The 11,450-nt window shown below is 40.9% G+C and overlaps 1 long non-coding RNA gene across 1 annotated transcript; it reads left to right on the top strand.

Annotated features, from left to right (window-relative positions):
* Window positions 1–590: 590 nt before the first annotated feature.
* On the top strand, window positions 591–10,129 carry LOC125486100. Its single transcript, XR_007264787.1, has 3 exons — window positions 591–1,548; window positions 8,339–8,477; window positions 8,594–10,129. It is a non-coding gene; the product is annotated as an uncharacterized LOC125486100 (long non-coding RNA).
* The last annotated feature ends 1,321 nt before the right edge of the window (window positions 10,130–11,450 follow it).

The raw sequence follows: 11,450 nt of genomic DNA, 5'->3' as shown, positions 1-11,450 counted from the left end.
GGTACCAGCTTCACTCACAATACGATTATTGAACTGAGGGTGGAGAAAAACATACCGAGGCATCAAGACTGTTTATTCGCTCAGATCCAGAATTACACAAAACATGCCAGCGCTCAGTTATTGAAAATAAACCTACTGGCATCAACAATCTTGCAATAACAGCAACAAATGAAACCTTGAATATTGACATCGGGGTAAAAGCAGAAGTGAGATGAATTGGAGTACAAGGTACTGTGAAACCCAAAGTTAACACAATCGTATCACAGTCGGTGAGACATCAAGTCTCCACCACATTGACGTCTATAGGGAGGTAGCACTCAACAGCAACACTCAGAGCGACCCCAGCCATAGAAAACACAGCGACCCAACAAATCTGTAAGTTCAACAGCTCCGCTCTAACTGGTTTACTCTGTTCTCTCTGGGAATGTCAGCGTGCAACTCCGTCCTCCCCCAAAATATCGCACTTCCCTGAACTGGCGCGCATCTCTGTGCTGTTCATGTGATGCGAGAAAGCCAGGGCTTTTAGAGCTGTCGCCGGAGTTCAAGAGGAAAGTCTGGGGATAGGCTGGGGAGGGAGGGGTGTCGGGGGCTAATGCTGGGGTTCACTTCAAAACAAACCTACTCTCTGGTTTCGCATCTAGACCTGGGATGACAGCTTGAATGCTGCACGTACATCAAGCTCCTTCATCGTGAATGCGCCCTGAAGTAAAAACAGAAATTGTTGGAAAAACTCAGCAGATCCGGCATTATCTGTGGAGAGAGAAACAGAGTTAACGTTTCGGGTCCAGTGACTCTTCTTCAGAACACCCTGCAGTAAATGGACAAAGTTGGAGTTTCACTTGGCTATCTGGAGTCCAGGGTGCTCAGGAGGAGGCTCTGCATACAGTCCCTAAAGTGGCTGGAAAGAGGTGAAAGGAGAGGGCGGCGTTTGGGGCAGGAAAAAATTAGGTGCTTGGAGATAAAATGGGATGGTGTTGAATCCGACACGCTCTAGGGTTAACCGCTGACTATTGCTCAGTCCCTTTATGGCCGAGAGAACAGTCTGCAGCGAATGTCAGTGTCATGAGGAATTGGGAATGGTTACTGAGTGCAGAGTGTACACACACAGCCTCGAATATGAGCCCGGGGACCTATGATTGTCTTCAACAGGAGGGGAATTAAATCAAAATAACATCGATCACCTTCTAATTCTCGTTTTACATTTCAGTAGTACCCCAGACTTCGGTGAAAGTGCCCGATTGTGATTGGCTGGAATGTCTCGGCTTTAAGTTAACACAAACCAGTCAGAGACACAACGGAGTGGGCATTCAATAATTTATGGAGAAGGAAATTGTAAACACGGAGCTAAAAAAAAGTCTACATTTGATCTATTTGACATACAGAGTGTGCCAATCAGAGTGGGTTAGTCACACGAAGCGGGTAGGCTATGTATAATATAAAAGGTTGTATTTAGTACATTTCTGATCCAACCACAGCAGAAACAGTTTTTGAGATGGAACTTGCTGAATAACCACTGCTGCACTACTGAAACAAAATAGTTTATGACAGGTAAAGTTACATTAGAATGTAAATAAATAGTCCAGAATTTGCTTCATTTAATTTTTAGTCACTTTCTGAGACGGGCAGTCTAACTTTTTTGTTAATTTAAAAATGAATGATGATATTTCAATGAGAGCCATACATCTGAAACTCCGACTCTCTCTCTCTCAATGTCCGCAAAAAATGCCAGTATTTGTTACCTTAAGCACCCCCCTGTCTTGGTTGGGTGTCAGGTCCTCGGCTACCCTCTCCAGTTCCGTAGCCTGGCCTTCTTGCTCGGTCTCTTTTAGTTCCTGACCGGTGGTCATCATTCAGCAAAAGTCTACAACTCAGTGGTTTCCACAAACTGCTGCACCCTCAGCCTCTCTCTCTCTCTTTCGCTCTCTCTCAGCTCTCTGGCCACTAGGGGACTGCTGGGTGTTAGTGTCGCTCTGCTTGCTTCCTGCAGAGCTCGGTGTCCGAGACGCTTCCTTGTCCCTCTGCCTCCTCTCAGCGCCGCTCTCCGGGAGATATGGAGACAGCTCTATCCCAGCATTCGTGGCGCGGGTGAAAGTGGCCTATTCCAGTCCCGGTGAGGGAATAGCCGTCATGGGGCGAGGTCAGAGGAGGTGGGGCTTCCTTCTGCTCAATGGGATTGGGGGAAAAGGAGGGAGTGCAGAGAAAGGGGGAGTCCCAGGGAAAGGGGGAATCCCAGCGAGAGAGAATTGCAAGAAAGGGAGTATCATTATATGTATCATTGATGGGATCCAGAGGTTACAATGAGCAAATAGGTAGTGAAATTCATGGAGGACAAGGGTTGGCTTCCTATGACAGACCTGAAGACACGTAAGCGCTGTCTGAAGTTGAGAGGAGATTTGTCTCAGGGCATTCCAAAAACAATGAACGACAAAGGTAATGTGAATGATGTTACTGGTGTGTAGCCTCATTTACTGCAAGTTCAAATCAAACACTCAGGAGCACTGGCTGCATGGTTTTCTATTTGTAACATCTATCTGAGGTTAGGACCCAGACTAGAGTCGATACCCATGTTTTAATGCAACGTGTTGAACTCCTGAGATAAAGTAGCAGAGTTCAGAGAAGCTGAAAACAAAACTGAACCTATTTTGAAAGAAATAGCTACAGGAGGGATCCGATAAGAACATATTAGGACAAGTGATCAAAGGCTTTGCCAAAAGAAGCAGCTTTCAAGTAGCGTCTTCAAATAAAGACTAGTATTTATGTAACATCATTCATGAACACCAGTTATCCCAAAACAGTCAATAAAATACTTTTGTAGTGAAGTCATTGTTGTAATGTAGAAAGCATTGCAGACATCAAACTCAGAATAAGAAGCAATATGATAATGAACAGATGGTACTGTGATGTTGGCATTTCTCTCTAACCTGAGAGAAAACAGTACCATCATACACTGACTAAATCAGGCTAAATGCATAGCTTGGCTTGAGTTCACATTTGTTCAGTATGACATTGTTTAGCATGCCTGGTCTGCACAGTGTGGGAGGTGGGGGGAGAGGTGGTGACTTTGGGGATTTAGGGGGTTTGAATTAATTGTCACATAAACTTACGTATGTTAAAAGGCTGTTCAACTCATCTAGTTCATATTGACATCTACCTGCTACATAAAAATTAATCTTCGTTCCATTTAATTCCACTAAATCCACTCGGCCAGAGCTGGTCCAATTTTAGTTAAGTCATTGGAATTCTATAAGAGCAACCTCTTCTATACAGGGATTGAAATTGTGGTCATAACACAGCAACACTGCATTTTGCTTGGTAAATGTTTAATGCCTTCATTAAATAACTTGTGAAGGGTTAATATCAGAGGTCCATACAGGCTTTCTCAAAAGCCAAGGCAAGTTCAAATCCAAACAAGCTGGCTGCAGTAGCCTTTACAAACTTGAATTGCAATGGTTACAGACAATAGGAAATGAAGTTGCCAATTGGCTCGTGTTACTAGTGTGCAGCAGCAATTCCAAGTGAATACGGGAAACACAGCCTTCTGACACAGTATGATTTCAAAGCAACGTTAGTACAGATCAAAGACCCCAGCATGGGATAGTGGATTTGATTGACAGAATTGTTTGTAACCTTTGAGAAAGGGCAAGGGAATTCATTAGCTGTGGTCCTTTGATAGACAATTAAAGTCTGAATTTCCCTATTCTGAATTAGAAAAGTTTACTGAATACAGTTGTCAATTTCCTGAAACAATGTTAATTGTTTGCTTCCACCCTTTACTCAGTGTAGCATTAAATACAATGCAACAATAGCCTTTCAAATGGCTCATGGTAACCATCAAATAAATTAACCTGATTCCTGTTGGTAAAAATAAAAATAATTTGAAAATTTAAAAACAGCCAGATTGTGCAACCAGTTATGCATTAACTTTAATCAGACAAATCACAGGAAGTTCTTTCAGGACTTTTCTACCATAATTAGTCAGTTCTGCACAAAGTGTGTTGTATTGTGGCCATGGAGATGTGTCATAACATGTCCAAATACGCTGATTAAAGTCATTGTAGAAGAGTTTAACTTTGCACTAAAAATGCTATACTTTAATTTCATTTAACATGGTCTTGTGGGGCAGAGGTATTATTCCCACCTCTCACTACACAAGTTATGGGTTCAAGCCCCACTTGCTGTCTCATAGCATGTTGATTTTCAAAAAAAATACCCATAGGCTAGAATTAGAAGAGCAAAAACGTATTCCCTATACTTCAATCCTTAGGTTGTCAGGAGTCTTTGCTTACATTTATAGGTACTTTGTTTATTCATTCATGGGATACGGGCATCTGTGACTAAGCCAGCAGTTATTGCCCATCCCTAATTGCCCTGAGGGCAGTTAAGGGTCATCCCCATTGCTGTCAGTTTTGAGTCACTTGTAGGCCAGACCAGGTAACGACAACATATTTTCTTCCTTGAAGGACAGTAGTGATTCAAATGGGTTTTTTCCAACAATGTTTTCATGGTCATCATTAGAGTCTTAATTCCAGATTCTTTATTGAATTTAAATTCCACCATCTGTCATGGCAGGTTTTGAACCTGGGTCCCCAAAATATTAGCTGAGTTTCTGGATTAATAATCTGGTCATAATACCACTAGGCCATTGCCTCCTTTTAATACTTATGGAAACACAAGTATTACTTGTGGAAGCATGTTGGCTGAGGAGGCAAAAGACACTTCCATTGGAGAACAGCATTTTCAGTACCAAGCTATAACACCAGAGCCTTGAATTATTTTGCTTATGGACTCTTCAAGTAGCATCTGGAGGCATTTACCACATTGGTCAGACAACAGCCTTGTCTGACTCAAGGAAATGATGGATGTTTTCCCCTAGTTTGTACCCTTCCACCTAAGAAACAAAAAAAAGGGAGTTTTCTTGTTCTACAGACTGGCAGGGAACCCATGCGTACACAGACCATGACTTGGAAAGTCCTTTATGACAATCTCTCTATTTTGTTTGAAATGGATAGGCTTTCAGATGATTCATGTGCAGTTTGTTTGAGATGTTTGAGATGCAAAATCCAAAATCCAGGAAACTGTCATGTACTTAATAACTAATAGCTGATCCTTATGACTTAGTCACCCCTGTGTGTGCATTGTGTAAATTGTTCACTAATGAGAATATGCTGTCTGTTTTGATCAATGCACAATGGTCAGTACAGTAACTTATTGCAGTCAATTAAATCATTAATTTGTGCAGAAAATAGGTTGAAGCTTGTCATTTGGAACGGATCACTTAGACAGGTATATGATGAGTACCAGTATGGTTACAAATGTTGATCACCCAGATAACAAAAGAGAAATTATTTCTTACATGTGGTGGGTATTCAGCTAATGTATTGCTGCTGAGTGAGTAAAGGATGAGATATAAATCTGTTTCCTAAAATGAGAGAACAATTTAACATGTTAAATGTTTGTACAGGGACAGAAGGTGGAAAGATTCTGCAAAAAAGAAAGGGCCTCTGATATAAATGAGTCAGCCTGGCTCAAAGTCTGGAGCTCCACCAGTGCTCGATATACCAAGCATTGGCCTTGAATTGAATTTTGGTGAGTTTTTAAAGAGGGAAGTGTGAGGTATGTCTCACACTGTCCTCAACCCCATAAAGCCACTGCTACTGATGGGACCCCTACATGGAGGTTCTTGAATCACTAAATTGACTTCTTCAGGAGGTGAGTACGCTAAACCTATAATTAGTATTAGGATTATAATCCTCAGAAGGATGCAGTGGGCCTCACAGGAGCAGCCTACACTGGCAGAAACCATTACAGAGAAATCAGAGCTGGAGGACACTAGTAGAGGCTACCCATTTAAATTTAGTGCCCATTGGTCCATCAAGCTGACCATTGCAAAGGTTCTATGCTATAATTCTACATTTATTTGTTCTCATCTCAGTAGCTTGAATGCAGCTGGTCCTTTTTTAAAATCCTATCTTCTAGAGGAGAATGTTTCTTTTTCAGCTCAAGGTGAGTCAGGAGTTTGTGAGTTCAACTCCCATCCTGGAGATTTGAGTTTAAGGCTTTGGCTCAGGAAGTATAGCACTGACAGCAATGCTGTCTTATTGCTGAGGCCCCACTTGGCCTCTTAGTGGAACGTAAAGAAGAGTTTTGTAGGGATTCTGGTTTGCATTCAGTAATCTGTTGATTTTTAGGTGGTTCATATCACTTTCAGATCCTTGGTTCTGACACTGGACTTAGTTTGGGAATGTGAAATGAAGGCAGTCATCAGGCGTTTTAGGGGCAAAATAATCTCTGTATTTATTAAATACAAAGGCTGAGTACATTATAAGAAATAAAAACAAATACATAACAGTGAAATTGAAACTATCAACTATACAGAAGACAGTACTTAATTACACTATTAAATTAAACATAGGTTAAAAACTATTAGAAGCTAAACAGTAGTTTTAATCACAGAAACTTTAATCAGGCTTTCTATGCTTGGGGTTTCCTGCACTGTAACTATCCACCTTCCCCTCCCTGCTAGCTAGTTTGGATACTTTGGGGTCTCAAGAATATAAGCTCACCAATGGGGATAAACGCAGTTTTGAAACACAGCTGGCCATTCCTGCTTGCCGTATCCAGTGCCTCAATGAAGACTTTGGACGGTGTAGGCCTTCAGTTTGGATTGAGTCTGCTGATGCAGTAGGATGTGTTTTGGATTTGTTGTGTGAGTACTTGGTTTTCCTTACTTTGTGGTGGTTTTGCAAGCCGGTTTTCACCTCAGGATGTGCCTAAGGCCTTGTCAGTTGGGTCAGTGGTTTTAGGAAGTCGTTGTTTGTCAGGTCTGCTTGTCGTGGTTGGTTGCCTTTGGGTCCTCTGGTATGGAACAGGCCTGCGTCTGTAGGTTTCAGGAAGATAGCTGTGCAGAAAGCTCTCGGGGAGACTGGCTGTGTGGATCCCTCTTCTGGCGATGGGTGCAGGGATGGCTCTCGGCCTTCAGATCCTTCGCCTGACTTAAGTACACATGACAATATTAAATTAAATCATATATTGTCACGAGAAAACCATCTGGTTCATTAATATCCTTTAGGGAAGGAAACTGTCATCCTTACCTGATTTGGCCTACACATAACTCCAGACCCACAGCAATGTGGTTGACCATTAACTGTCCTCTGGGTAATTAGGCTTGGCCGGTAAATGCGGGTCTAGCCAATAATGCCCACGTTCCATGAATGAATAAAAAAGAAACTGAAAGGTTAGGCTTATCTTCTTCGATCTGGAGATGCTGCCTGACCTGACATGACCTGGCTTTCAGTTCTGATTTGCAGTGATCTACATTTGTTGTACAGTGTATTTATTGTCTGACACAAGCTTCAGTAATCAGCTTCTCTTGGGCCAGCAATGGAAACTGATAGCAGGGTTCATTTATTGATTTATAATCCAAGCAGTGCAAAACATTCCAACTGTTCACTCTTTATACATGATGTCAATATTCCTGCCGTTTTCAAGGCCAGAGATGGCATTCTACATAAACATATACTCTAGCGAGATCAAATGTTCAATTAATCTCAGTGTGGCTGCAGTGCAATTAGCTTCAGTTCATGTGAGTTAAAAAGGGGGAAATCCAGCACGTTATGGAATTACTTTTATAACAATTGCATTAACGCTGGGAATTACATGAATATATGCCTACGTACCTTTGTGCATGTGTGTGCATAAGTATGTGGATGTACATGTTTGTGAGAGTGTGTGTGTGTGTGTGTATGAGTGTGTGTGTGTACAAGTGTGCTTCTACCTGTGTGTTTAAGCTGGGAAAGGTAGTGTCTGATAAGTGACTTTCTCGGGAGATATAAAATGTAGATGTTACTTTAAATTAAGTTGCATGAGCAGAACAAAGGAAGTCAAATACATGCTAAAAAAAAGAAAATGCTATTATGTAATTCTTCAAACAGAATGATTGCGAAAAGGAATACAATTTCAGGTAGAGTGCGAGATATATGTAATTTATGCAAGAATTAGATGCTTGATAAGATATTCTGCATGATTTCGCTAGGTGGATGAATTACAACAACAACTAGTTATTGCTGGATCGAATAGAATGCACCAAATGGCCTCCTTTACCTTGTGATCTCAATTGCCTTTTATTCCTATTTGTTTTTCTTCCCCTGAAGTATCTCAGATAAATTCCCAAACAGTCAGTCCCCTCCCATTACCTCGCTCACCCATGCATTCCTAATCCATACATATGAACAATAGTTGGCTATTCTATCGCAGAAGCCATCACAGACAAGTCATTGTTCATCTCCCCAAAAATAACAACAACAATGTTGACCTATTTAATGGACTGATTTTTCCCCAGATACATTAAGGAGGAAATCGAACAAAAAACAAGACTTTGAAGAAATTTTATGGAGAGGTCAGAGGTGAATTTGAGAAGGCAAATAAATACCTATCATTCCCTTTGGTGAAATATTTTGCTATCTTTCCAGTCACTAACAGTAAGTTAATATTCTATGGCATAAAATCAGAAAGTGCTAGAATCACTCAGCATCTGTGAAGAGAAAGAAAGAGGTAACGTTTCATCTCTTCGTTCTACCACTCCTTCTAACTACAGATTCCTGTCGAGACTGTATGATGTCCTTCATTTCAGTTGGTCTGCTATTCGAGAGTAGAATGGTGAGATGGGTGAAGACTCAGAAAGCTATCTGTGCTTATGAGGACAACATCCTTCAGAAGAGGGGGAAAATAAAGAAGTAATCAGCCCAGTCAAATAACTGAAAAAGCAGCCACCAATTCATGTCTGTGCTTAAACCTATTCCCCCTATTAGATCACACAGTGGATGTGGGTATGTTGGATTAATTCACCACGTTTTAGCATCCAAGCCACCAAGAATTGAATGGCTCTGAAAAGGGGTGCTTATTGATTGCCAGACTGCTTTGTGTTGCTAGATTAGCATTAGAATCAGAATTAGAATTAGAAATAGAAATAGGTTATTTTCACATATATTCAAGTATAGGGATACATAAGTACAGTGAAGAGTGTACAAAGTCACCATTTCTGACATCATCTTAGGTACAAAATCTTAGGTATAAATTAGGAAAATGAAGAAATAAAGTTATAAGATCAATATTAAAGTCTTTGTAAAGCTAGGTACAAAGATACCTAGGTACAAAATCTTAGGTATTAATAGTGCACTGGTAAAATCTGACTTACAACACTATGGGGGAGTCTTGAGCAACAGTGTGCTCCTTCTGAAGGTCTGAACCCTTGTTGCTCTGCAATGTTGTGCAGAGTGCAGCATACCACATGCAGAATACACAGGATAGTGCATATTGAAGGGCATCACCTGGTCTGTCGAGGGACTTAAAGTGAATTTTCAGCACACTGATGGTTTACTAAGTGATTCTTCATGTTGGTATAAGTATCTCTACTGGGTCTCATCAGCTGGGTTTCATATAGCTGCCATTGGCCATATTTTAATTGGGTGACCTTTGTCTCCAAGCAGCCAGTCTGTAAGTCTGCTTTGAAGTGTGACCAAATCAAGGATGATGGTCTGGGGCAGGATGAAAGTACAATGGCAGCTGTCTGGGATTCCTGATAACATCAGCACCACATGGGAGCTATGCATGTGTTCCACACATGGAACCCCTTGCTAAAAACAAAGATTCTTGATAATCTAGAGCTGCGTTTATTGCCACATGTGTGGAGTCAAAGTTAATTGCTCATTAATTTGTAAATTGTGTTAACTGGATGCAGATGGTGGGCATTAACTTATAAAAAATAATAAAAAGGAACCACAAGTCCAGGCAACAGGCTGTGGAGGGGGTCATGTATGCCCCTCCTCTGGGCGATGTTTGTGGCCAGGTGTCCTCGGAAAGGGAACACATGCTGTCCAACAGTAGCCTTAATGCCTTTAGAGGTAGTTGGCACCACAGCGGGTAGGGTGCTTTCTTCCAACTGCATTTTGATTTAGCCCCTGTGATGATATATATCTTGAAGAGATATTTGTCTACCCCGGGTGTCTTGAAGGGGCATTCTGTAAACCTTGTGATGAGGTGCTTGCTTAATGGAAAGCAGAGTAAATAGCTTTGGGTTTTTGTTTAAATTATACAAAAGAAGCATGTGTGGGTGGAGTCAGGCTCATGCAAATCCAGGGTTTTAGTTTTGCTTTCAGTTGTTGAAGTTGGGGGTTTTGGAGTTGAAGCTGCTAGATACAACTATCTCTCTCTGCTGCTGCGAAAGTTGAGTCCTCTCTCTGCTGCTAGATTCATTGTGTTGGAGTTCCTTCTTCTAGACTGGAGGAGATAGCAAATGAAGGAAATCTGTATTGCTGAATTTGCCTTTGCCACGGCTGTGTTTATTAGGTGCTGCTATATTGGAACAGTTGATGAGATGTAGTTAAAATACATATTATTTGTTATGTATTTCAATAGAGTTAAACCTATTCCAATTCTTCTTTTCTTGTTTGTATTTTAACTGTTGTGTAAGAATAAAGTGTGTTTTGCTTAAAGCCTAGTGATTTGTTCAATCAAATCACATCTGGAATGCAGTGCCTTACACCTGCCTTTAAATAAGACAAAAGATAGGGTCTAAGCTATCTCCTTGATATGTTTTGAGGGGGTTTGGTCTGGTCCATAACACCCCATCTCCCTTTCCCTACCTCGCCCTCACCTTTGAAGGTTTGCATTGTTCTTAACAGGCCTTGAATGTAAATTAATCAATTAAAGAACACAGATGATTTACTAGCAGTGATTTATAGATTTAAAAAGCTCAGATGATTTGGTGGTGGATAAAAACGTATTCAGTTGTAATTTTTTAGAAAGTAACAATTTTCTAAAATTTGTTTTTTAAGGAATGAAAAGGTGCTGGGGAGAGGGCTTTTGCAGCACAGTAGTAGTGTTCCATGGGGAGGCAATGACCTAGTGGTATTAGCATTCCTTTCTTAATCCAGAGACCCAGGTAATGTTCTGGAAACACAGGTTAGAATCCTGCCATGGCAAATAGTGGAATTCAAATTCCATGAATATCTAATGATGACCACAAACCCATTGTCGATTGTTGGGAAAAACCCATCTGGTTCACTAACGTCCTTTAGGGAAGGAAGCTGCCATCCTTACCTGGTCTGGCCTACACGTGACTCCAGACCCACAGCAATGTGGTTGACTCTTAACTGCCCCCTGGGTAGTTAGGGATGGGCAATAAATGCTGGTCTATCCAGCGATGCCCTAATCCTGTGAATGAATAATAAAAAAAACCTCTCGCAAGAAAACCCATGTTTATTTGATTTGTCTGGTGTACTTGTAACATGTATTTGTTACAAAATACAGTGAAAACTGTTATATAATGTTGCCACTATCCACTGCCATTCTTAAAAACACAGAAAATAAATAAAACCAAAGAATACAAAGGTCAAAATAAAGAAATATAGTTAAAAACTTGACATTTCTGTCCTTCTCAAGTGCCTTAACCT

The sequence above is a fragment of the Rhincodon typus genome, chromosome 25 (genome assembly GCF_021869965.1).
Source record: "Rhincodon typus isolate 14 chromosome 25, sRhiTyp1.1, whole genome shotgun sequence".
Taxonomy (NCBI): Eukaryota; Metazoa; Chordata; class Chondrichthyes; order Orectolobiformes; family Rhincodontidae; genus Rhincodon; species Rhincodon typus.
Note: the sequence above shows the minus strand (reverse complement) of the source record. Positions and strands in the feature narration are given on the sequence as shown.